The sequence below is a fragment of the Styela clava genome, chromosome 7 (genome assembly GCF_964204865.1).
Source record: "Styela clava chromosome 7, kaStyClav1.hap1.2, whole genome shotgun sequence".
Taxonomy (NCBI): domain Eukaryota; kingdom Metazoa; phylum Chordata; class Ascidiacea; order Stolidobranchia; family Styelidae; genus Styela; species Styela clava.
In genome coordinates this window covers 1,316,919-1,341,684 of record NC_135256.1, presented here as the reverse complement: position 1 = coordinate 1,341,684, position 24,766 = coordinate 1,316,919, and the positions used below count along the sequence as shown (strand labels likewise).

Here is a 24,766-nt window from a genome sequence, read left to right as displayed (position 1 = left end):
GCTTCCTCGTTAGTATAGTGGTGAGTATCCCCGCCTCACATAATTATGCCATTTTTTCCCAAACAATATGTTAGCATGATTGTAAAAATTGATTATTTTCGATTAATTAGCTTTCATTATGTATTTGGAAGCGATTTAGTTTGATTCAATTTCAGGCCAGTCTCTGGTAATAATATTTGTATTGCTTTGTTTAGTACTTTTCGTTCGAGGATTTAGATGTGTCGGCGTACTTTCAATTTTCTTAATATTTTTATATCAAACGCTTCCCGACGGCTTCCTCATTTGTATAGTCGTGAGTATCCCCGCCTGTCCCGCGGGAGACCGGGGTTCGATTCCCCGACGGGGAGAACTGTTTTCCAAAAGCAGTTAATGAAGATAACTCGTTCATATAATTTTGCCACTTTTTTGCAAACAATATTTTAGCAGGGTTGTAAAAATTGAATCGTTTCGATTAAATAGCTATGGTTATGTATTTGGAAGCGATTTAGTTTAATTCAATTTCAGGCCAGTCTCTGGTAATAATATTTGTATTAATTTGTTTAGTACTTTTGACTCGAGGGTTTGGATGTGACTGGCGTACTTTCAAATTTCTTACTGTTTTTATATCAAACGCTTTCCGATGGCTTCCTCGTTAGTATAGTCTTGAGTATCCCCGCCTGTCACGCGGGAGACCGGGGTTCAATTCATCGACGGGGAGAAAAAATGGATGATAGATAACTCGTTCATATAAATATGCCACTTTTTCGCAAACAATATGTTAGCGTGATTTTAAAAATTGATTCGTTTCGATTAATTCGCTTTCATTATGTATTTGGAAGCTATTTAGTTCAATTCAATTTCAGGCCAGTCTCTGATAATAATATTTGTATTGCTTTGTTTAGTACTTTTCGCTCGAGGATTTGGATGTGACCGGCGTACTTTATATTTTCTTAATATTTTTATATCAAACGCTTTCCGACGGCTTCCTCGTTAGTATAGTGGTGAGTATCCCCGCCTATCCCCATTATGTATTCGGAAGCGATTTAGTTTGATTCAATTTCAGGCCAGTTTTATATATTGCAATGTTACTGTGGAATCATCATAATTCATCCCTATTCTTGTTATACTCTATATATGTTGATGTGCGCAAACTTATAGAATTTTTGAACTGCTTTATTTATCGCCCGTTTTCTTACCTCCAATCTAACTCAGATTTCCGTGGTCATACAGTCACACACAAGTGCCTATCTTTGAGTTAACGCTTAATAAACAACTATCTCTTAATACCACAAGGGTTAACTCGTATTATTGTTATTTATTAAAATATTATTATCAATTATTGGTATTTATTAAGTGCAGCTTTATTTAACTAATTTAGCATGATACCTTACCGGTACTATAGTGGTTCTCATCATCCTATTTGTATACTTCTAGTGCTTTTTGTTGTCTCGTGCGCTTTTGTACTGGATCTATCCTATGATTAATAGCTTAGCATTTACCAGAAAAATGCTTACCTTTTACTGCTTTTTTGCCCATTTTTGTCACATTTTCATGTTCACATCTGCCTCCACCTTCGGTAGAGACCTACGATTTTATATTTAAAAATCACTCAAATTCTGAGTGCTACTGAATTCACTTATACTTTCCGGCGGTCTCTACCCTCCTATGTCGTACTTCGGTACGGCGTCAAAATATAACACTATTTGCGCATCGATTGGAATAACTAACTCGACTTTATTTTTCTGTTTGTTATTCAATAACCAACTGCTGTTACCATGGCTACCTCGACCAGTGGTGTCGGGAGTCGCATTCTCATATTAACTAGAGTGACACCGTGATATCGGTCACTTAAATGTGTAAAAAGGCCGTATTCAACTTTATTATTTTATTTATTATTCACGACTTTTGCTAGTATCCTGTTTGACTTTTTTCTCACTATGATTTAATTTTTGGACTCACTCCCCCAGGGTGACGCTGCTCGATAACCTCTTCTGTTTTATCGCGCCTCCCTTCACCTCCGCGCCTCCCGACGGGGAGAACTCTTTCCAAATGGATGATAGATACTCTCTCACATAATTATGCCACTTTTTCGCAAAAGATATGTTAGCATGATTGTAAAAATTGAATCGTTTCGAATAATTAGCTTTTATTATGTATTTGGAAGCGATTAAATTCAACTCAATTTCAGGCCAGTCTCTGATAATATTAATTGAATTGCCTTGTTTAGTACTTTTCGCAGGAGTTTTTGGATGTGACCGGCGTTCTTTCAATTTTCCTAATATTTTTATATCAAACGCTTTCCGACGGCTTCCTCGTTAGTATAGTGGTGAGTATCCCCGCCTGACACGCGGGAGACCGGGGTTCGATTCCCCGACGGGGAGAACTCTTTTTCAAATGGATGATAGATACTCTCTCACATAATTATGCCACTTTTTCGCAAAAGATATGTTAGCATGATTGTAAAAATTAAATCGTTTCGAATAATTAGCTTTTAATATGTATTTGGAAGCGATTAGGTTCAATTCAATTTTAGGCCAGTCTCTGGTAATAATATTTGAATTGCTTTGTTTAGTACTTTTCGTTCGAGGATTTGGATGTGATCGGCGTACTTTCTATTTTGTTAATATTTTTATATCAAACGCTTTCCGACGACTTCCTCGTTAGTATAGTGGTGAGTATCCCCGCCTGTCACGCGGGAGACCGGGGTTCGATTCCCCGACGGGGAGATCTCTTTTACAAATGAATGATAGATATCTCTCACATAATTATGCCACTTTTTCGCAAACAATATGTTAGCATGTTGTAAAAATTGATTTGTTTCGATTAATTAGCTTTCATTATGTATTTGGAAGCGATTTAGTTTGATTCAATTTCAGGCCAGTCTCTGATAATAATATTTGTATTGCTTTGTTTAGTACTTTTCGCTCGAGGATTTGGATGTGACCGGCGTACTTTCAATTTTGGTAATATTTTTATATCAAACGCTTCCCGATGGCTTCCTCGTTAGTATAGTCGTGGCATATGTTAGCATGATTGTAAAAATTGAATCGTTTCGAATAATTAGCTTTTATTATGTATTTGGAAGCGATTTAGTTCAATTCAATTTCAGGCCAGTCTCTGGTAATAATATTTGTATTGCTTTGTTTAGTACTTTTCGCTCGAGAATTTGGATGTGATCGGCGTTCTTATTATTTTTTTAATATTTTTATATCAAAGTCTTTCCGACGGCTTCCTCGTTAGTATTGTGGCGTGTGTCCCCGCCTGTCACGCGGGAGACCGGGGTTCGATTCCCCGACGGGGAGAACTGTTTTCCCAAAGCAGTTAATAGATAACTCTTTCATATACTTTTGCCACTTTTTCGCAAACAATATGTTAGCTAGATTGTAAAAATTGATTTGTTTCGATTAATTAGCTTTTAATATGTATTTGGAAGCGATTAAGTTCAATTCAATTTCAGGCCAGTCTCTGGTAATAATATTTGAATTGCCTTGTTTAGTACTTTTCGCTCGAGGATTTGGATGTGACCGGCGTACTTTAAACTTTTTTAATATTTTTATATCAAACGCTTTCCGACGGCTTCCTCGTTAGTATAGTGGTGAGTATCCCCGCCTGTCACGCGGGAGACCGGGGTTCGATTCCCCGACGGGGAGAGCTCTTTTTCAAATGGATGATAGATACTCTCTCACATAATTATGCCACTTTTTCGCAAAAGATATGTTAGCATGATTGTAAAAATTAAATCGTTTCGAATAATTAGCTTTTAATATGTATTTGGAAGCGATTAAGTTCAATTCAATTTCAGGCCAGTCTCTGGTAATAATATTTGAATTGCTTTGTTTAGTACTTTTCGCTCGAGGATTTGGATGTGACCTGCGTACTTTCAATTTTCTTAATATTTTTATATCAAACGCTTTCCGACGGCTTCCTCGTTAGTATAGTGGTGAGTATCCCCGCCTGTCACGCGGGAGACCGGGGTTCGATTCCCCGACGGGGAGAACTCTTTTTCAAATGGATGATAGATACTCTCTCACATAATTATGCCACTTTTTCGCAAAAGATATGTTAGCATGATTGTAAAAATTAAATCGTTCGAATAATTAACTTTTAATATGTATTTGGAAGCGATTAAGTTCAATTCAATTTCAGGCCAGTCTCTGGTAATAATATTTGAATTGCTTTGTTTAGTACTTTTCGCTCGAGGATTTGGATGTGACCTGCGTACTTTCAATTTTCTTAATATTTTTATATCAAACGCTTTCCGACGGCTTCCTCGTTAGTATAGTGGTGAGTATCCCCGCCTGTCACGCGGGAGACCGGGGTTCGATTCCCCGACGGGGAGAACTCTTTTTCAAATGAATGATAGATACTCTCTCACATAATTATGCCACTTTTTCGCAAACAATATGTTAGCATGATTGTAAAAATTGATTTGTTTCGATTAATTAGCTTTCATTATGTATTTGGAAGCGATTTAGTTTAATTCAATTTCAGGCCAGTCTCTGATAATAATATTTGTATTGCTTTGTTTAGTACTTTTCGCTCGAGGATTTGGATGTGACCGGCGTACTTGAAATTTTCCTAATATTTTTATATCAAACGCTTTCCGACGGCTTCCTCGTTAGTATAGTGGTGAGTATCCCCGCCTGTCACGCGGGAGACCGGGGTTCGATTCCCCGAGGGGGAGAACTGATTTTCCAAAGTAGTTAATGAAGATAACTCGTTCATATAATTTTGCCACTTTTTCGCAAACAATATTTTAGCATGGTTGTAAAAATTGAATCGTTTCGATTAATTAGCTATGGTTATGTATTTGGAAGTGATTTAGTTTAATTCAATTTCAGGCCAGTCTCTGGTAATAATATTTGTATTAATTTGTTTAGTACTTTTGGCTCGAGGGTTTGGATGTGACCGGCGTACTTTCAATTTTCTTACTGTTTTTATATCAAACGCTTTCCGATGGCTTCCTCGTTAGTATAGTCTTGAGTATTCCCGCCTGTCACGCGGGAGACCGGAGTTCAATTCATCGACGGGGAGAAAAAATGAATGATAGATAACTCGTTCATATAAATATTCCACTTTTTCGCAAACAATATGTTAGCGTGATTTTAAAAATTGATTCGTTTCGATTAATTCGCTTTCATTATGTATTTGGAAGCGATTTAGTTCAATTCAATTTCAGGCCAGTCTCTGGTAATAATATTTGTATTGCTTTGTTTAGTACTTTTCGCTCGAGGATTTGTATGTGACCGGCGTTCTTTCAATTTTCTTAATATTATTATATCAAACAGTTTCCGACGGCTTCCTCGTTAGTATAGTGGTGAGTATCCCCGCCTAGCCCCATTATGTATTTGGAAGCGATTTAGTTTGATTCAATTTCAGGCCAATCTCTGATAATAATATTTGTATTGCTTTGTTTAGTACTTTTCGCTCGAGGATTTGGATGTGACCTGCGTACTTTCAATTTTTTTAATATTTTTATATCAAACGCTTTCCGACGGCTTCCTCGTTAGTATAGTGGTGAGTATCCCCGCCTGTCACGCGGGAGACCGGGGTTCGATTCCCCGACGGGGAGAACTCTTTTTCAAATGGATGATAGATACTCTCTCACATAATTATGCCACTTTTTCGCAAAAGATATGTTAGCATGATTGTAAAAATTAAATCGTTCGAATAATTAACTTTTAATATGTATTTGGAAGCGATTAAGTTCATTTCAATTTCAGGCCAGTCTCTGGTAATAATATTTAAATTGCTTTGTTTAGTACTTTTCGCTCGAGGATTTGGATGTGACCGGCGTTCTTTCAATTTTCTTAATATTTTTATATCAAACGCTTTCCGACGGCTTCCTCGTTAGTATAGTGGTGAGTATCCCCGCCTGTCACGCGGGAGACCGGGGTTCGATTCCCCGACGGGGAGAACTGTTTTCCAAAAGTAGTTAATGAAGATAATTTATTCATAAAATTTTGCCACTTTTTCGCAAACAATATTTTAGCATGGTTGTAAAAATTGAATCGTTTCGATTAATTAGCTATGGTTATGTATTTGGGAACGATCTAGTTTAATTCAATTTCAGGCCAGTCTCTGGTAATAATATTTGTATTGCTTTGTTTAGTACTTTTGGCTCGAGAATTTGGATGTGATCGGCGTACTTTCAATTTTGTTAAAATTTTTCTATCAAACGCTTTCAGACGACTTTCTCGTTAGTATAGTGGTGAGTATCCCCGCCTGTCACGCGGGAGACCGGGGTTCTATTCCCCGACGGGGAGAACTCTTTTTCAAATGGATGATAGATAACTCTCTCACATAATTATGCCACTTTTTCGCAAAAGATATGTTAGCATGATTGTAAAAATTGAATCGTTTCGAATAATTAGCTTTTATTATGTATTTGGAGGCGATTAAGTTCAATTCAATTTCAAGCCAGTCTCTGGTAATAATATTTGTATTGCTTTGTTTAGTACTTTTCGCTCGAGAATTTGGATGTGATCGGCGTACTTTCAATTTTGTTAAAATTTTTATATCAAACGCTTTCAGACGACTTTCTCCTTTGTATAGTGGTGAGTATCCCCGCCTGTCACGCGGGAGACCGGGGTTCTATTCCCCGACGGGGAGAACTCTTTTTCAAATGGATGATAGATAACTCTCTCACATAATTATGCCACTTTTTCGCAAAAGATATGTTAGCATGATTGTAAAAATTGAATCGTTTCGAATAATTAGCTTTTATTATGTATTTGGAAGCGATTAAGTTCAATTCAATTTCAGACCAGTCTCTGGTAATAATATTTGAATTGCTTTGTTTAATACTTTTCGCTCGAGGATTTGGATGTGACCGGCGTTCTTTCAATTTTCTTAATATTTTTATATCAAACGCTTTCCGACGGCTTCCTCGTTAGTATAGTGGTGAGTATTCCCGCCTGTCACGCGGGAGACCGGGGTTCGATTCCCCGACGGGGAGAACTCTATTTCAAATGGATGATGGATCTCTCACATAATTATGCCACGTTTTCGCAAACAATATGTTAGCATGATTGTAAAATTTGAATCGTTTCGAATAATTAGCTTTTATTATGTATTTGGAAACGAATTAGTTCAATTCAATTTCAGGCCAGTGTCTGGTAATAATATTTGAATTGCTTTGTTTAGTACTTTTCGTTCGAGGATTTGGATGTGACCGGCGTACTTTAAATTTTCCTAATATTTTTATATCAAACGCTTTCCTACGGCTTCCTCGTTTGTATAGTCGTGAGTATCCCCGCCTGTCACGCGGGAGACCGGGGTTCGATTCCCCGACGGGGAGAACTGTTTTCCAAAAGCAGTTAATGAAGATAACACGTTCATATAATTTTGCCACTTTTTTGCAAACAATATTTTAGCATGGTTGTAAAAATTGAATCGTTTCCATTAATTGGCTATGGTTATGTATTTGGAAGCGATCTAGTTTAATTCAATTTCAGGCCAGTCTCTGGTAATAATATTTGAATTGCTTTGTTTAGTACTTTTGGCTCGAGGATTTGGATGTGATCGGCGTACTTTCAATTTTGTTAATATTTTTATATCAAACGCTTCCCGACGACTTCCTCTTTAGTATAGTGGTGAGTATCCCCGCCTGTCACGCGGGAGACCGGGGTTCGATTCCCCGACGGGGAGAACTGTTTTTCAAATGGATGTTAGATAATAGATGATTGTAAAAATTGAATCGTTTCGAATAATTAGCTTTTATTATGTATTTGGAAACGATTTAGTTCAATTCAATTTCAGGCCAGTGTCTGGTAATAATATTTGAAATACTTTGTTAAGTACTTTTCGCTCGAGAATTTGGATGTGATCGGCGTACTTTCAATTTTGTTAATAATTTTATATCAAACGCTTTCCGGCGACTTCCTCGTTAGTATAGTGGTGAGTATCCCCGCCTGTCACGCGGGAGACCGGGGTTCAATTCCCCGACGGGGAGAACTGTTTTCCAAAAGTAGTTAATGAAGGTAAGGTAACTCTTTCATATAATTTTGCCACCTTTTCGCAAACAATATTTTAGCATGGTTGTAAAAATTGAATCGTTTCGATTAATTAGCTATGGTTATGTATTTGGAAGCGATCTAGTTTAATTCAATTTCAGGCCAGTCTCTGGTGATAATATTTGTATTAATTTGTTTAGTGCTTTTGGCTCGAGGCTTTGGATGTGACCGGCGTTCTTTCAATTTTCTTACTGTTTTTATATCAAACGCTTTCCGATGGCTTCCTCGTTAGTATAGTCGTGAGTATGCCCGCCTGTCACGCGGGAGACCGGGGTTCGATTCCCCGACGGGGAGAACTCTTTTTCAAATGGATGATAGATAACTCTCTCACATAATTATGCCACTTTTTCGCAAACAATATGTTAGCATGATTGTAAAAATTGAATCGTTTCGAATAATTAGCTTTTATTATGTATTTGGAAACGATTTAGTTCAATTCAATTTCAGACCAGTGTCTGGTAATAATATTCGAATTACTTTGTTTAGTACTTTTTGCTCGAGAATTTGGATGTGATCGGCGTACTTTCAATTTTGTTAATATTTTTATATCAAACGCTTTCCGACGACTTCCTCGTTAGTATAGTGGTGAGTATCCTCGCCTGTCACGCGAGAGACCGTGGTTCGATTCCCCGACGGGGAGAACTGTTTTCCAAAAGTAGTTAATGAAGATAATTTATTCATAAAATTTTGCCACTTTTTCGCAAACAATATTTTAGCATGGTTGTAAAAATTGAATCGTTTCGATTAATTAGCTATGGTTATGTATTTGGGAACGATCTAGTTTAATTCAATTTCAGGCCAGTCTCTGGTAATAATATTTGTATTGCTTTGTTTAGTACTTTTGGCTCGAGAATTTGGATGTGATCGGCGTACTTTCAATTTTGTTAAAATTTTTATATCAAACGCTTTCAGACGACTTTCTCGTTAGTATAGTGGTGAGTATCCCCGCCTGTCACGCGGGGGACCGGGGTTCTATTCCCCGACGGGGAGAACTCTTTTTCAAATGGATGATAGATAACTCTCTCACATAATTATGCCTCTTTTTCGCAAAAGATATGTTAGCATGATTGTAAAAATTGAATCGTTTCGAATAATTAGCTTTTATTATGTATTTGGAGGCGATTAAGTTCAATTCAATTTCAGGCCAGTCTCTGGTAATAATATTTGTATTGCTTTGTTTAGTACTTTTCGCTCGAGAATTTGGATGTGATCGGCGTACTTTCAATTTTGTTAAAATTTTTATATCAAACGCTTTCAGACGACTTTCTCGTTAGTATAGTGGTGAGTATCCCCGCCTGTCACGCGGGAGACCGGGGTTCGATTCCCCGACGGGAGAACTCTTTTTCAAATGGATGATAGATAGATAACTCTCTCACATAATTATGCCACTTTTTCGCAAACAGTATGTTAGCATAATTGTAAAAATTGAATCGTTTCGAATAATTAGCTTTTATTATGTATTTGGAAACGATTTAGTTCAATTCAATTTCAGGCCAGTCTCTGGCAATAATATTTGAATTGCGTTGTTTAGTACTTTTCGCTCGAGAATTTGGATGTGATCGGCGTACTTTCAATTTTGTTAAAATTTTTATATCAAACGCTTTCAGATGACTTTCTCGTTAGTATAGTGGTGAGTATCCCCGCCTGTCACGCGGAAGACCGGGGTTCGATTTCCCGACGGGGAGAACTCCTTTTCAAATGGATGATAGATAACTCTCTGACATAATTATGCCACTTTTTCGCAAAAGATATGTTAGCATGATTGTAAAAATTAAATCGTTTGGAATAATTAGCTTTTATTATGTGTTTGGAAGCGATTAAGTTCAATTCAATTTCAGGCCAGTCTCTGGTAATAATATTTGAATTGCGTTGTTTAGTACTTTTCGATCGAGGATTTGGATGTGATCGGCGTACTTCAATGTTCTTAATATTTTTATATCAAACGCTTTCCGGCGATTTCCTCGTTAGTATTGTGGTGAGTATCCCCGCCTGTCACGCGGGAGACCGGGGTTCGATTCCCCGACGGGGAGAACTGTTTTCCAAAAGTAGTTAATGAAGATAACTCTTTCATATAATTTTGCCACTTTTTCGCAAACAATATTTTAGCATGGTTGTAAAAATTGAATCGTTTCGATTAATTGGCTATGGTTATGTATTTGGAAGCGATCTAGTTTAATTCAATTTCAGGCCAGTCTCTGGTAATAATATTTGTATTGCTTTGTTTAGTACTTTTCGCTCGAGAATTTGGATGTGATCGGCGTACTTTCAATTTTGTTAAAATTTTAATATCAAACGCTTTCAGACGACTTTCTCATTAGTATAGTGGTGAGTATCCCCGCCTGTCACGCGGGAGACCGGGGTTCGATTCCCCGACGGGGAGAACTCCTTTTCAAATGGATGATAGATAATAACTCTCTCACATAATTATGCCACTTTTTTGCAAAAGATATGATAGCATGATTGTAAAAATTAAATCGTTTCGAATAATTAGCTTTTATTATGTATTTGGAAGCGATTAAGTTCAATTCAATTTCAGGCCAGTCTCTGGTAATAATATTTGAATTGCTTTGTTTAGTACTTTTTGCTCGAGGATTTGGATATGACCGGCGTTCTTTCAATTTTCTTAATATTTTTATATCAAACGCTTTCCGACGGCTTCCTCGTTAGTATAGTGGTGAGTATCCCCACCTGTCACGCGGGAGACCGGGGTTCGATTCGCCGACGGGGAGAACTCTTTTTCAAATGGATGATAGATAAACTCTCTCACATAATTATGCCACTTTTTGCAAACAATATGTAAGCATGATTGTAAAAATTGAATCGTTTCGAATAATTAGCTTTTATTATGTATTTGGAACCGATTTAGTTCAATTCAATTTCAGGCCAGTCTCTGGCAACAATATTTTAATTGCGTTGTTTAGTACTTTTCGCTCGAGGATTTGGACGTGACCGGCGTACTTTCAATTTTCTTACTGTTTTTATATCAAACGCTTTCCGATGGCTTCCTCGTTAGTATAGTCGTGAGTATCCCCGCCTGTCACGCGGGAGACCGAGGTTCGATTCCCCGACGGGTAGAACTGTTTTTCCAAAGCGATTAGATAATTCTCTCATATAATTATGCCACTTTTTTGCAAACAATATGTTAGCATAATTGTAAAGATTGAATCGTTTCGATTAATTAGCTTTTATTATGTATTTGGAAGCGATTTAGTTCAATTCAATTTCAGGCCAGCCTCTGGCAATAATATTTGAATTGCGTTGTTTAGTACTTTTCGCTCGAGGATTTGGATGTGACCGGCGTACTTTCAATGTTCTTAATATTTTTGTATCAAACCCTTTCCGACGTCTTCCTCGTTAGTGTAGTGGTGAGTATCCCCGCCTGTCACGCGGGAGTCCGGGGTTCGATTTCCCGACGGGGAGAACTGTTTTCCCAAAGCAGTTAATAGATAACTCGTTCATATAATTTTGCCACTTTTTCAAGAAGATATTTTAGCATAATTGTAAAAATTGAATCGTTTCGAATAATTAGCTTTTATTATGTATCTGGAAGCGAATTAGGTTGATTTAATTTCAGGCCAGTCTCTGATAATAATTTTTGTATTGCTTTGTTTAGTACTTTTTGCTCGAGAGTTTGGATGTGACCGGCGTACTTTCAATATTCTTACTGTTTTTATATCAAACGCTTTCCGATGGCTTCCTCGTTAGTATAGTCGTGAGTATCCACGCCTGTCACGCGGGAGACCGGGGTTCGATTCCCCGACGGGGAGAACTGTTTTCCCAAAGCAGTTAATAGATACCTCGTTCATATAATTTTGCCACTTTTTCAAAAAGATATTTTAGCATAATTGTAAAAATTGAATCGTTTCGAATAATTAGCTTTCATTATGTATTTGGAAGCGATTTAGTTTGATTTAAATCTAGGCCAGTCTCTGATAATAATATTTGTATTGCTTTGTTTAGTACTTTTTGCTCGAGAGTTTGGATGTGACCGGCGTACTTTCAATTTTCTTACTGTTTTTATATCAAGCGCTTTCCGATGGCTTCCTCGTGAGTATAGTCGTGAGTATCCCCGCCTGTCACGCGGGAGCCGGGGTTCGATTCCCCGACGGAGAGAACTGTTTTTCCAAAGCGATTAGAACTCTCTCATCTAATTATGCCACTTTTTCGCAAACAATATGTCAGCATGATTGTAAAAATTGAATCGTTTCGATTATTTAGCTTTTATCATGTATTTGGAAGCGATTTAGTTCAATTTATTTTCAGGCCAGTCTCTGGTAATAATATTTGTATTGCTTTGTTTAGTACCTTTCGCTCGAGAATTTGGATGTGATCGGCGTACTTTCAATTTTTTATAGTGGTGAGTCTCCCCGCCTGTCACGTGGGAGACCGGGGTTTGATTCCCCGACGGGGAGAACTGTTTTCCCAAAGCAGTTAACAGATAACTCTTTCATATAATTATGCCAGTTTTTCGCAAACAATATGTTAGCATGATTGTAAAAAATGAATCGTTTCGATTAATTAGCTTTTATTATGTATTTGGAACAATTTAGTTCAATTCAATTTCAGGCCAGTCTCTGGCAATAATATTTGAATTGCGTTGTTTAGTACTTTTCGCTCGAGGATTTGGATGTGACCGGCGTACTTTCAATGTTCTTAATTTTTATATATCAAACGCTCTCCGACGGCTTCCTCGTTAGTATAGTGGGGAGTATCCCCGCCTGTCACGCGGGAGACCGGGGTTCGATTCCCCGACGGGGAGAACTGTTTTCCCAAAGCAGTTAATAGATAACTCTTTCATATAATTTTGCCACTTTTTCGCAAACAATATTTTAGCATGATTGTAAAAATTGAATCGTATCGATAAATTAGCTAAGGTTATGTATTTGGAAGCGATTTAGTTTGATTCAATTTCAGGCCAGTCTCTGGTAATATTATTTGTATTGCTTTGTTTAGTACTTTTCGCTCGAGAATTTGGATGTGATCGGCGTACTTTCAATTTTTTATAGTGGAGAGTCTCCCCGCCTGTCACGCGGGAGACCGGGGTTTGATTCCCCGACGGGGAGAACTGATTTTCCAATGTGTTAATGAAGATAACTCGTTCATATAATTTTGCCAGTTTTTCGCAAACAATATGTTAGCATGATTGTATAAATTGAATCGTTTCGATAAATTAGCTTTTATTATGTATTTGGAAGCGATTTAGTTTGATTTAATTTCAGGCCAGTCTCTGATAATAATATTTGTATTGCTTTGTTTAGTACTTTTTGCTCGAGAGTTTGGATGTGACCGGCGTACTTTCAATTTTCTTACTGTTTTTATATCAAACGCTTTCCGATGGCTTCCTCGTTAGTATAGTCGTGAGTATCCCCGCCTGTCACGCGGGAGACCGGGGTTCGATTCCCCGACGGGGAGAACTGTTTTTCCAAAGCGATTAGATAACTCTCTCATATAATTTTGCCACTTTTCGTAAACAATATGTTAGCATGATTGTAAAAATTGAATCGTTTCGATTAATTAGCTTTTATTATGTATTTGGAAGCGATTTAGTTCAATTTATTTTCAGGCCAGTCTCTGGTAATAATATTTGTATTGCTTTGTTTAGTACTTTTCGCTCGAGAGTTTGGATGTGATCGGCGTACTTTCAATTTTTTATAGTGGTGAGTATCCCCGCCTGTCACGCGGGAGACCGGGGTTCGATTCCCCGTCAGGGAGAACTGTTTACCCAAAGCAGTTAATAGATAACTCTTTCATATAATTTTGCCACTTTTTCGCAAACAATATTTTAGCATGATTGTAAAAATTGAATCGTATCGATAAATTAGCTAAGGTTATGTATTTGGAAGCGATTTAGTTTGATTCAATTTCAGGCCAGTCTCTGATAATATTATTTGTATTGCTTTGTTTAGTACTTTTCACTCGAGGATTTGGATGTGACCGCCGTACTTTAAATTTTCCTAATATTTTTATATCAAACGATTTCCGACGGCTTCTTCGTTAGTGTAGTGGTGAGTATCCCCGCCTGTCACGCGGGAGACGGGGGTTCGATTCCCCGAGGGGGTGAACTGATTTTCCAAAGTAGTTAATGAAGATAACTCGTTCATATAATTATGCCAGTTTTTCGCAAACAATATGTTAGCATGATTGTAAAAATTGGATCGTTTCGATAAATTAGCTTTTATTATGTATTTGGAAGCGATTTAGTTCAATTCAATTTCAGGCCAGTCTCTGGCAATAATATTTTAATTGCGTCGTTTAGTACTTTTCGCTCGAGAATTTGGATGTGATCGGCGTACTTTCAATTTTTTATAGTGGTGAGTATCCCCGCCTGTCACGCGGGAGACCGGGGTTCGATTCCCCTACGGGGAGAACTGTTTTTCCAAAGCGATTAGATAACTCTCTCATTTAATTATGCCACTTTTTCGCAAACAATATGTTAGCATGATTGTAAAAATTGATTGTTTCGATTAATTGGCCTTCATTATGTATTTGGAAGCGATTTAGTTTGATTCAATTTCAGGCCAGTCTCTGATAATAATATTTGTATTACTTTGTTTAGTACTTTTCGCTCGAGGATTTGGATGTGACCGCGTACTTTAAATTTTCCTAATATTTTTATACCAAACGCTTTCCGACGGCTTCCTTGTTTGTATAGTGGTGAGTATCCCCGCCTGTCACGCGGGAGACCGGGGTTCGATTCCCCGTCAGGGAGAACTGTTTACCCAAAGCAGTTAATAGATAACTCTTTCATATAATTTTGCCACTTTTTCGCAAACAATATTTTAGCATGATTGTAAAAATTGAATCGTATCGATAAATTAGCTAAGGTTATGTATTTGGAAGCGATTTAGTTTGATTCAATTTCAGGCCAGTCTCTGATAATATTATTTGTATTGCTTTGTTTAGTACTTTTCACTCGAGGATTTGGATGTGACCGCCGTACTTTAAATTTTCCTAATATTTTTATATCAAACGATTTCCGACGGCTTCTTCGTTAGTGTAGTGGTGAGTATCCCCGCCTGTCACGCGGGAGACGGGGGTTCGATTCCCCGAGGGGGTGAACTGATTTTCCAAAGTAGTTAATGAAGATAACTCGTTCATATAATTATGCCAGTTTTTCGCAAACAATATGTTAGCATGATTGTAAAAATTGGATCGTTTCGATAAATTAGCTTTTATTATGTATTTGGAAGCGATTTAGTTCAATTCAATTTCAGGCCAGTCTCTGGCAATAATATTTTAATTGCGTCGTTTAGTACTTTTCGCTCGAGAATTTGGATGTGATCGGCGTACTTTCAATTTTTTATAGTGGTGAGTATCCCCGCCTGTCACGCGGGAGACCGGGGTTCGATTCCCCTACGGGGAGAACTGTTTTTCCAAAGCGATTAGATAACTCTCTCATTTAATTATGCCACTTTTTCGCAAACAATATGTTAGCATGATTGTAAAAATTGATTGTTTCGATTAATTGGCCTTCATTATGTATTTGGAAGCGATTTAGTTTGATTCAATTTCAGGCCAGTCTCTGATAATAATATTTGTATTACTTTGTTTAGTACTTTTCGCTCGAGGATTTGGATGTGACCGCGTACTTTAAATTTTCCTAATATTTTTATACCAAACGCTTTCCGACGGCTTCCTTGTTTGTATAGTGGTGAGTATCCCCGCCTGTCACGCGGGAGACCGGGGTTCGATTCCCCGACGGGGAGAACTGTTTTTCAAATGGATGATAGATACTCTCTCACATAATTATGCCACTTTTTTGCAAACAATATTTTAGAATGGTTGTAAAAATTGAATCGTTTCGATTAATTAGCTATGGTTATGTATTTGGAAGCGATTTAGTTTAATTCACTTTCAGGCCAGTCTCTGGTAATAATATTTGTATTAACTTGTTTAGTATTTTTGGCTCGAGGGTTTGGATGTGACCGGCGTAGTTTCAATTTTCTTACTGGTTTTATATCAAACGCTTTCCGATGGCTTCCTCGTTAGTATAGTCGTGAGTATCTCCGCCTGTCACGCGGGAGACCGGGGTTCGATTCCCCGACGGGGAGAACTGTTTTCCAAAAGCAGTTAATGAGGATAACTCATTCATATACTTTTGCCACTTTTTTGCAAACAATATTTTAGCATGGTTGTAAAAATTGAATCGTTTCGATTAATTAGCTATTGTTATGTATTTGGAAACAATTTAGTTTAATTCAATTTCAGACCAGTCTCTGGTAATAATATTTGTATTGCTTTGTTTAGTACTTTTCGCTCGAGAATTTGGATGTGACCGGCGTACTTTCAATTTTGTTAATATTTTTATATCAAACGCTTTCCGACGGCTTCCTTGTTTGTATAGTGGTGAGTATCCCCGCCTGTCACGTGGGAGACCGGAGTTCGATTCCCCGACGGGGAGAACTCTTTTTCAAATGGATGATAGATAACTCTCTCACATAATTATGCCAGTTTTTCGCAAACAATATGTTAGCATGATTGTAAAAATTGAATCGTTTCGATTAATTAGCTTTTATTATGTATTTGGAAGCGATTTAGTTCAATTCAATTTCAGGCCAGTCTCTGGCAATAATATTTGAATTGCGTTGTTTAGTACTTTTCGCTCGAGGATTTGGATGTGACCGGCGTACTTTCAATGTTCTTAATATTTTTATATCAAACGCTTTCCGACGGCCCCGCGTTAGTATAGTGGTGAATATCCCCGCCTGTCAAGCGGGAGACCGGGGTTCGATTCCCCTACTGGGGGGACTGTTTTCCCAAAGCAGTTAATAGATAACTCTTTCATAAAATTTTGCCACTTTTTCGCAAACAATATTTTAGCATGATTGTAAAAATTGAATCGTTTCGATAAATTAGCTTTCATTATGTATTTGGCAGCGATTTAGTTTAATTCAATCTCAGGCAAGTCTCTGGTAATAATATTTGTATTGCTTTGTTTAGTACTTTTCGCTCGAGGATTTGGATGTGATCGGCGTACTTTCAATTTTCTTACTGTTTTTACATCAAACGCTTTCCGATGGCTTCCTCGTTAGTATAGTCGTGAGTATCCCCGCCTATCACGCGGGAGAACGGGGTTAGATTGCCCGACGGAAAGCTCTGTTTTCCTAAAGCAAAATTAGTGATAACTCGATCATACATTTATGTCACTTTTTTGCAAACAATATGTTAGCATGATTGTAAAAATTGTATCGTTTGGATTAATTAGCTTTTATTATGTATTTGGAAGCGATTTAGTTTAATTCAATTTCAGGCCAGTCTCTGGTAATAATATTTGTATTGCTTTGTTTAGTACTTTTCGTTCGAGGATTTGGATGTGATCGGCGTACTTTCAATTTTTTTAATATTTTTATATCAAACGCTTTCCGACGGCTTCCTCGTTAGTATAGTCGTGAGTATCCCCGCCTATCACGCGGGAGAACAGGGTTAGATTGCCAGACGGAAAGCTCTGTTTTCCTAAAGCAAAATTAGTGATAACTCGATCATACATTTATGTCACTTTTTCGCGAACATTATTTTAGCATGATTGTTAGAATTGAATCGTTTCGATTAATCAGCTTTTGTTATGCATTTTGAAGCGATTTAGTTTAATTCAATTTCAGGCCAGTCTCTGGTAATAATATTCGTACTGTTTTGTCTAGTACATTTCGCTCGCTCGGTGGTTTGGATGTGACAGGCGTACTTTCAATTTTCCCACTGTTTTATATCAAACGCTTTCCGATGGCTTCCTCGTTAGTATAGTCGTGAGTATCCCCGCCTATCACGCGGGAGAACGGAGTTAGATTGCCCGACGGGAAGCTCTGTTTTCAAACGCTTTCCGACGGCTTCCTCGTTAGTATAGTGGTGAGTTTCCCCGCCTGTCACGCGGGAGACCGGGGTTCGATTCCCCGACGGGGAGGACTGTTTTCCTAATGGATCGATAGACTATCTCATATAATTATGCCAGTTTTCCGCAAACAATATGTTAGCATAATTGTAAAAATTGAATTGTTTCGAATAATTAGCTTTTATTATGTATTTGGTAGATAGTGGTCTCTCTCATATAATTATGCCACTTTTCCGCAAACAATATGTTAGCATAATTGTAAAAATTGAATCCTTTCGAATAATTAGCTTTTATTTTGTATTTGGAAGCGATTTAGTTCAATTCAATTTCAGGCCAGTCTCTGGTAATACATTTTGAATTGCTTTGTTTAGTACTTTTCGCTCGAGGATTTGGATGTGACCGGCGTACTTTCAATTTTCCTAATATTTTTATATCAAACGATTTCCGACGTCTTCCTCGTTAATATAGTGGTGAGTATCCCCGCCTGTCACGCGGGAGACCGGGGTTCGATTCCCCGACGGGGGGGAACTGTTTTCCAAAAGTAGTTAATGAAGATAACTCGTTCATATAATTTTGCCACTTTCTCGCAAACAATATTTTAGCATGATTGTAAAAATTGAATCGTTTCGATTAATTAGCTATGGTTATGTATTTGGAAGCGATTTAGTTTGATTCAATTTCAGGCCAATCTCTGGTAATAATATTTGTATTGCTTTGTTTAGTACTTTTCGCTCGAGAATTTGGATGTGATCGGCGTACTTTCAATATTGTTAATATTTTTATATCAAACGCTTTCCGACGGCTTCCTCGTTAGTATAGTGGTGAGTATCCCCGTCTGTCACGCGGGAGATCGGGGTTCGATTCCCCGACGGGAAGAACTGTTTTTCAAATGGTTGATAGATAACTCTCTCACATAATTATGCCACTTTTTCGCAACAATATTTTAGAATGATTGTAAAAATTGAATCGTTCCGAATAATTAGCTTTTATTATGTATTTGGAAGCGATTTAGTTTAATTCAATTTCAGGCCAGTCTCTGCCAATAATATTTGAATTGCTTTGTTTAGTACTTTTCGCTCGAGGATTTGGATGTGACCGGCGTATTTCAATTCTCTTAATAATTTAATATCAAACGCTTTCCGACGGCTTCCTCGTTAGTATAGTGGTGAGTATCCTCGATCATATATTTATGTCACTTTTTCGCGAACAATATTTTGGCATGATTGTAAGAATTGAATCGTTTCGATTAATCGGCTTTTGTTATGCATTTTGAAGCAATTTAGTTTAATTCAATTTCAGGCCAGTCTCTGGTAAAAAATATTTGTAATGTTTTGTCTAGTACATTTCGCTCGCTTGGTGGTTTGGATGTGACAGGCGTACTTTCAATTTTCCTAATATTTTTTTTATTTCAAACGCTTTCTGATGGCTTCCTCGTTAGTATAGGATGGATGGATGGAGGGACCGCCTGTCACGCGGGAGACCGGGGTTCGATTCCCCGACGGGGAGAACAGTTTTTCAAATGGATGATAGATGATATCTCTCTCACATAATTATGCCACTTTTTCGCAAACGATATGTTAGCATGATTGTAAAAATTGTATCGTTTCGATTAATTAGCTTTTATTATGTATTTGGAAGCGATTTAGTTCAATTCAATTTCAAGCCAGTCTCTGGTAATAATATTTGTGTTGCTTTGTTTAGTACTTTTTGCTCGAGGATTTGGATGTGACCGGCGTATTTCAATTTTCCTAATATTTTTATATCAAACGCTTTCCGACGGCTTCCTCTTTAGTATAGTGGTGAGTATCCACGCCTGCCACGCGAGAGACCTGGGTTCGATTCCCCCACGGGGAGAACTGTTTTCCCAAAGCAGTTAATGATAGATAACTCTTTTATGTAACTTTGCCACTTTTTCAAAAAAAAATATTTTAGCATAATTGTAAAAATTGTATCGTTTCGATTAATTAGCTTTTATTATGTATTTTGAAGATATTTAGTTTAATTCAATTTCAGGCCAGTCTCTGGTAGTAATATTTGTAATGTTTTGTCCAGTACATTTTGCTCGCTTGGTGGTTTGGATGTGACAGGCGTACTTTCAATTTTCTTAATATTTTTTATTTCAAACGCTTTCCGATGGCTTCCTCGTTAGTATAGGATGGATGGATGGATGAACCGCCTGTCACGCGGGAGACCGGGGTACGATTCCCCGACGGGGAGAACTGTTTTTCAAATGGATGATAGATGATATCTCTCTCACATAATTTTGCCACTTTTTCGCAAACAATATGTTAGCATGATTGTAAAATTTATATCGTTTCGATTAATTAGCTTTTATTATGTATTTGGAAACGATTTAGTTCAATTCAATTTTAGGCCAGGCTCTGGTAATAATTTTTGAATTGCTTTGTTTAGTACTTTTCGCTCGAGGATTTGGATGTGACCGGCGTACTTTCAATTTTCCTAATATTTTTATATCAGACTTGGATTTTCAAATATTTACAAATATATAAAAAAAAAAACTAAATTATTGTATGCTTACTGTATTACTTACTCACTGTATGCTAAATTACTGGCCGCAATACATACGGAGCTTAAAGGTAAATTGAAACGCGTTTCCTTATGTGTCAGTTTCCTTTAACGCGTCGAAGCTATAGATGAGACGGGAAATTGAGTCATTCCATGTATAAGATTACTTAGCTAAATAATTAAGATTCCAACAACACACTGTATTGAATTCCAGCAAAGAAATGTGTTTAAAAAATGATCGACTTCAATGGTGTTTCAGATTTATTGTGCGGATCAACCTTTTGAACCAAAGCTTTATTTGCCCATATTCTAGTAGTGTTATTTTTATTATTTTGATGGTGCTTATAACTGGCTCAGTTTTGTGCACCATGACTATGATATTTCGCGTTGGGTGTTCAAATGCTTCGACCTGTTATGAGGACGTATTCTATAACAAATGATATAATTCTGGAATTTGCTAGTAAATTAATAAGATTAACTGGGCATATATTCAGTTCTTTACAATGATTAATTAAAAATGATCTTGGGAGGTCATAGCGGGGACAATGTAATATTAAATGTTTGACGGTTAGTTTTCCAAGCATTGTCGTGGAGTCCGATTTTATGAAGATGATAGTTCAACGGCAGTGGCCTGTTTGTAATCTGAACAGTATTATGTCTATGTCTCACTAATGAGCGATTTTCCTAAGAAGCGACAAAATATAGCACTTCCAGTTTACCAAAGTTTGGTGTATTTAATCCAAGTATACTTAGTGTATATGTATGATCCGTCATTTTCATAAATTGTTTGAATTTGAGATAGTGTCAGTATTTAGGCCCACGAAATACCATCAAATTTTTTTGATTTTAGTATCGTTGAAAGTGACAATAAGATTGAAGCGCTAAAACTCCAATGTCAACACCGTCAATCGTTTGAAACGAAGATATATCAGGTCTTGACTGCTGCCAGAGTTTACAAACTTTCGTGCGATTTATAACGTAAATATCAACAAGGTCACGTGGATCTTTCAAAGTAAGATTGAAGGCATCTCCCAACTAATACGCGATAACACAATCAGTCGAAACGTCAATATATCTCTACCTAATGCTGAAAATAAATTTGGTTTACTACTTTTTATAATTCTGATTTAAACTCTCTTTTCTCATTTTATTGGTTAAGATTTTGGCAACATTCAATATTATCAAAGTCTTTGTTAACAAACATATCCCAGTCCACCTGACTTGGATATTCAAACATTTGCAAATATATAAAAAAAAAACTAAATTACCTTATGCTTACTGTATTACTTACTTACTGTATGCTAAATTGCTGGCCGCTATGCATACAGAGCTGAAACGTAAATTGAAACGCGTTTCCTTATGTGTCAGGTTTCCTTAAACGCGTCGAAGCTATATATGAGACAGCAAATTGAGTCAATCTCTGTATAAGATATTGAGCTAATTAAGATTCCAACAACACACTGTATTGAATTCCAGCAAAGAAATGTGTTTAAAAAATAATTGACTTCAATGGTGTTTCATAGTTATTGTGCGGATCAACCTTTCAAACCAAAACTTCATTTGACCATTTTTTAGTCGTGTTATTATGATTATTATTTTGATGTTGCTCACTGGCTTAGTTTTGTGCACCAGGACTATGATATTACGAATTGGGTGTTCAAATGCTTCGACCCGTTATGAGGACGTTTTTATAACAAATGATATAATTTCGGGATTTGTTAGTAAATTAATAAGATTTACGGGCAATTTATTCAGTTCTTTATAATGATTAATTAAAAAAGATCTTGAGAAGTCATATCGAGGACAATGTAATATTAAATGTTCGACGTTTCCGTTTTCCAATCAAGTGTCACAAAGTCCATTGTCGTGGAGTTCGATTTTATGAAGATGATAGTTCAAACGACATTGGCCTGTTTGTAGTCTGAACAGTATTATTTCATATCTTCTGGATAATTTGTGAGAAATATGATCTTTAACAGTTGGAAAGAATAATTTGAAGTATAGATCTTTTTCTAGTGTGGTATAATAGTTGTTCCAATCCATGTCACACTTTGCTTTGATAATTGACTTTGATTCGTGTTTCGAGAGTCTGATGACTGATGTTAAACTATTCTCTTGCATTGTTGCTTCTTTTAGTAGTTGATCTGTCCTTTCGTTGCCAGCATCTCGAACATGTCCTAGGATCCACGCGAAATCTACGAAAATATTTTGCCACCTGAGAGAAGAAAGATTAGTTTTAATTTTAAAAAACAACATATGATTCACAGAGTAAATTTTACTTAATCTCTGTAAAAGGCCCAGTCCATCCGTTTAAAATTAAATCATGTGACGGCCTATGCAAAACTATCCAAAGCAATGCTCTGTATACAGCATAAAGTTCAATTGTGAACAATCTTAACGTTTTGTCAAGGGTAAAAGTTTTGGAAACGTCATACTTCAAAATGCAAAATGGAGAGCTGACCGTAATTTTCGGTAATATATTCATCACATGCTTATTTACTTTAAGATAAGGGATCTGTTTTTGAGATAATATTAGCAAGCGGCACATCAATATTTGTAAGTTTCATTCCCAAGGCGTTGACTGAAAAGCTGGTAAACAATTAATTGACATTTGCTTGAAAACGTCCGATGTGGTTAGCATGTTAAAGGTTTGAAAAAAGGGTGACTTTGGGTAAAGCTCGTGCCAAGTTTGTTCTATTATGTTGGTTTTCGGATATTGCGTAATCGATAAAATTTTGCACTTATATCTAATGCAAGCCTGTCGGTGACGAAATTCAAGCGGAATCGGTGTGCTGGGCAAAAGCGCGCGGCAAATACGAAGAGATTTATTTTGTATCAGCGATATTTTCCTAATTACATACTTTGTTGCAAAATAATAAGCTTCTATTCCGTATTCAAATATTGAACGTATTAGAACCCTGTATAAATGAAGCAAAGTTTCTTTGGAAGCTCCCCATGTTGTGCCTGTCAAAAGTCCCAACAGATTTAATCTTTCATCACATTTGTGTGTTACATGTTGTGCATGAGCTTCGTACGTCAACGTCTTGTCGAATATAACACCAAGGTATTTATACTCGGCTTTAACCGGCAACTCCTGTCCATCAATGTAGGAATGTAATAGTGGAGGTTTACGTGATCTTGAAAATAATACAGCGCACGATTTTGTCATGGAGATGTTAAATCCCCATGCTTGACACCACGAACTGATTTGATTTAATGTTATTTGCATATCCGATATAAGTTCGTTCTTTTTTAAACCAATCTCCCTCCCATGCGGCGCAATCATTTGCAAACGTTCTGGATGTTGAAGAAATTTTTTTTGGAAGATAATTGTAAAAAGCAATGGACATATCACACTACCTTGAACAATCCCATTTTTCGATTTAAAACTGTTAGAATAAGAAGATCCAACCCATACTTGGAAAGACCGGTTTGATAAAAATGACTTTATCCATGATAAGATTCGACCCTTTATACCAATGTTATGGAGTTTATAAATTAGTTCCTCACGCCAAACCATAGCAATAAACTCTGCAATAACGTGTCGCTTGCTTGAAAGAGCCTTGTAAATATCATCGTGCAGACTGATAATATTGTCCAATATTGATCTATTCGACCTGAAACCGGATTGTGTTTCATGATTTATATTAATCCTGTCAAGAAACCATATCAATTTGTTGGCCACGATTCGTTTCATGATTTTATATATATTCCTCGTAAGAGATATCGGGCGATAAGATGACGGGGAGTTGTCGTTCTTCCCCGATTTGAGTATCGGCACCATTTTGATCCGTAAGCCGAGGAATATTGTAATTTCTTGAAGAATTTGTAAATGCGTGTACCATTTTTCAAACTTTCGAAAACTGGGCTGGCAAGTTAATCGAGTCGCAGAATTCTTGCCAACAACTTCGTTTTGCTGCTGGTATTATTTTCCGAGTACTAGCTCGCATCTTTCTGAAGTAGATAATATCTATTTCGTGAAATGTCCTCTTCATTTTCATATACGCTGCTTTTTCTGAGTCGAATGTCCTTTGAGCAGTCCTTCGTCCACCATGGTACTGACCTTTTCATAATTCTAACTTTAGATCTAGGAATTGATTTTGGCCGCATGAATGAGTTCAGATGTAAAAATATTGTTGAAGCTATCAATGTCTAATGTATTGTTGATACGAGGTACCAATGATGAAATAAGGTTTGAAAACTTCACACAGTCAGCTTCTTTAAATCTCCAAGATGATATAAATTGTTCTGCTTTAATATTTCTTACGTTCACTGATGGATGTTGTAACAATACAATGATCGCTTCTCAGAAAATTATTTGTTACATTTGTATGACATTGTGGTGCGATGTCCGGAGAAGCTACAGATAGATCTAGTAATGACCATCGTTGATCTGGATGTGAGTTAACAGCTGTATTGAGTC

General features: G+C 37.0%; 11 non-coding genes across 11 annotated transcripts; all 11 read left to right on the top strand.

The window, feature by feature from the left end:
- The first annotated feature begins 2,288 nt into the window (after positions 1 to 2,288).
- On the top strand, positions 2,289 to 2,360 carry Trnad-guc (transfer RNA aspartic acid (anticodon GUC)). The gene has a single exon. It is a non-coding gene; the product is annotated as a tRNA-Val (tRNA).
- A 273-nt stretch (positions 2,361 to 2,633) lies between these two features.
- Positions 2,634 to 2,705, top strand: Trnad-guc (transfer RNA aspartic acid (anticodon GUC)). Its single transcript has one exon. It is a non-coding gene; the product is annotated as a tRNA-Asp (tRNA).
- An 852-nt stretch (positions 2,706 to 3,557) lies between these two features.
- Trnad-guc (transfer RNA aspartic acid (anticodon GUC)) lies at positions 3,558 to 3,629 on the top strand. The gene has a single exon. It is a non-coding gene; the product is annotated as a tRNA-Asp (tRNA).
- Positions 3,630 to 3,902: 273 nt separating this feature from the next.
- On the top strand, positions 3,903 to 3,974 carry Trnad-guc (transfer RNA aspartic acid (anticodon GUC)). The gene has a single exon. It is a non-coding gene; the product is annotated as a tRNA-Asp (tRNA).
- Positions 3,975 to 4,246: 272 nt separating this feature from the next.
- Trnad-guc (transfer RNA aspartic acid (anticodon GUC)) lies at positions 4,247 to 4,318 on the top strand. Its single transcript has one exon. It is a non-coding gene; the product is annotated as a tRNA-Asp (tRNA).
- A 1,161-nt stretch (positions 4,319 to 5,479) lies between these two features.
- On the top strand, positions 5,480 to 5,551 carry Trnad-guc (transfer RNA aspartic acid (anticodon GUC)). The gene has a single exon. It is a non-coding gene; the product is annotated as a tRNA-Asp (tRNA).
- Positions 5,552 to 5,823: 272 nt separating this feature from the next.
- Positions 5,824 to 5,895, top strand: Trnad-guc (transfer RNA aspartic acid (anticodon GUC)). The gene has a single exon. It is a non-coding gene; the product is annotated as a tRNA-Asp (tRNA).
- A 970-nt stretch (positions 5,896 to 6,865) lies between these two features.
- Trnad-guc (transfer RNA aspartic acid (anticodon GUC)) lies at positions 6,866 to 6,937 on the top strand. Its single transcript has one exon. It is a non-coding gene; the product is annotated as a tRNA-Asp (tRNA).
- A 924-nt stretch (positions 6,938 to 7,861) lies between these two features.
- On the top strand, positions 7,862 to 7,933 carry Trnad-guc (transfer RNA aspartic acid (anticodon GUC)). Its single transcript has one exon. It is a non-coding gene; the product is annotated as a tRNA-Asp (tRNA).
- Positions 7,934 to 8,216: 283 nt separating this feature from the next.
- Trnad-guc (transfer RNA aspartic acid (anticodon GUC)) lies at positions 8,217 to 8,288 on the top strand. Its single transcript has one exon. It is a non-coding gene; the product is annotated as a tRNA-Asp (tRNA).
- A 4,393-nt stretch (positions 8,289 to 12,681) lies between these two features.
- On the top strand, positions 12,682 to 12,753 carry Trnad-guc (transfer RNA aspartic acid (anticodon GUC)). Its single transcript has one exon. It is a non-coding gene; the product is annotated as a tRNA-Asp (tRNA).
- The last annotated feature ends 12,013 nt before the right edge of the window (positions 12,754 to 24,766 follow it).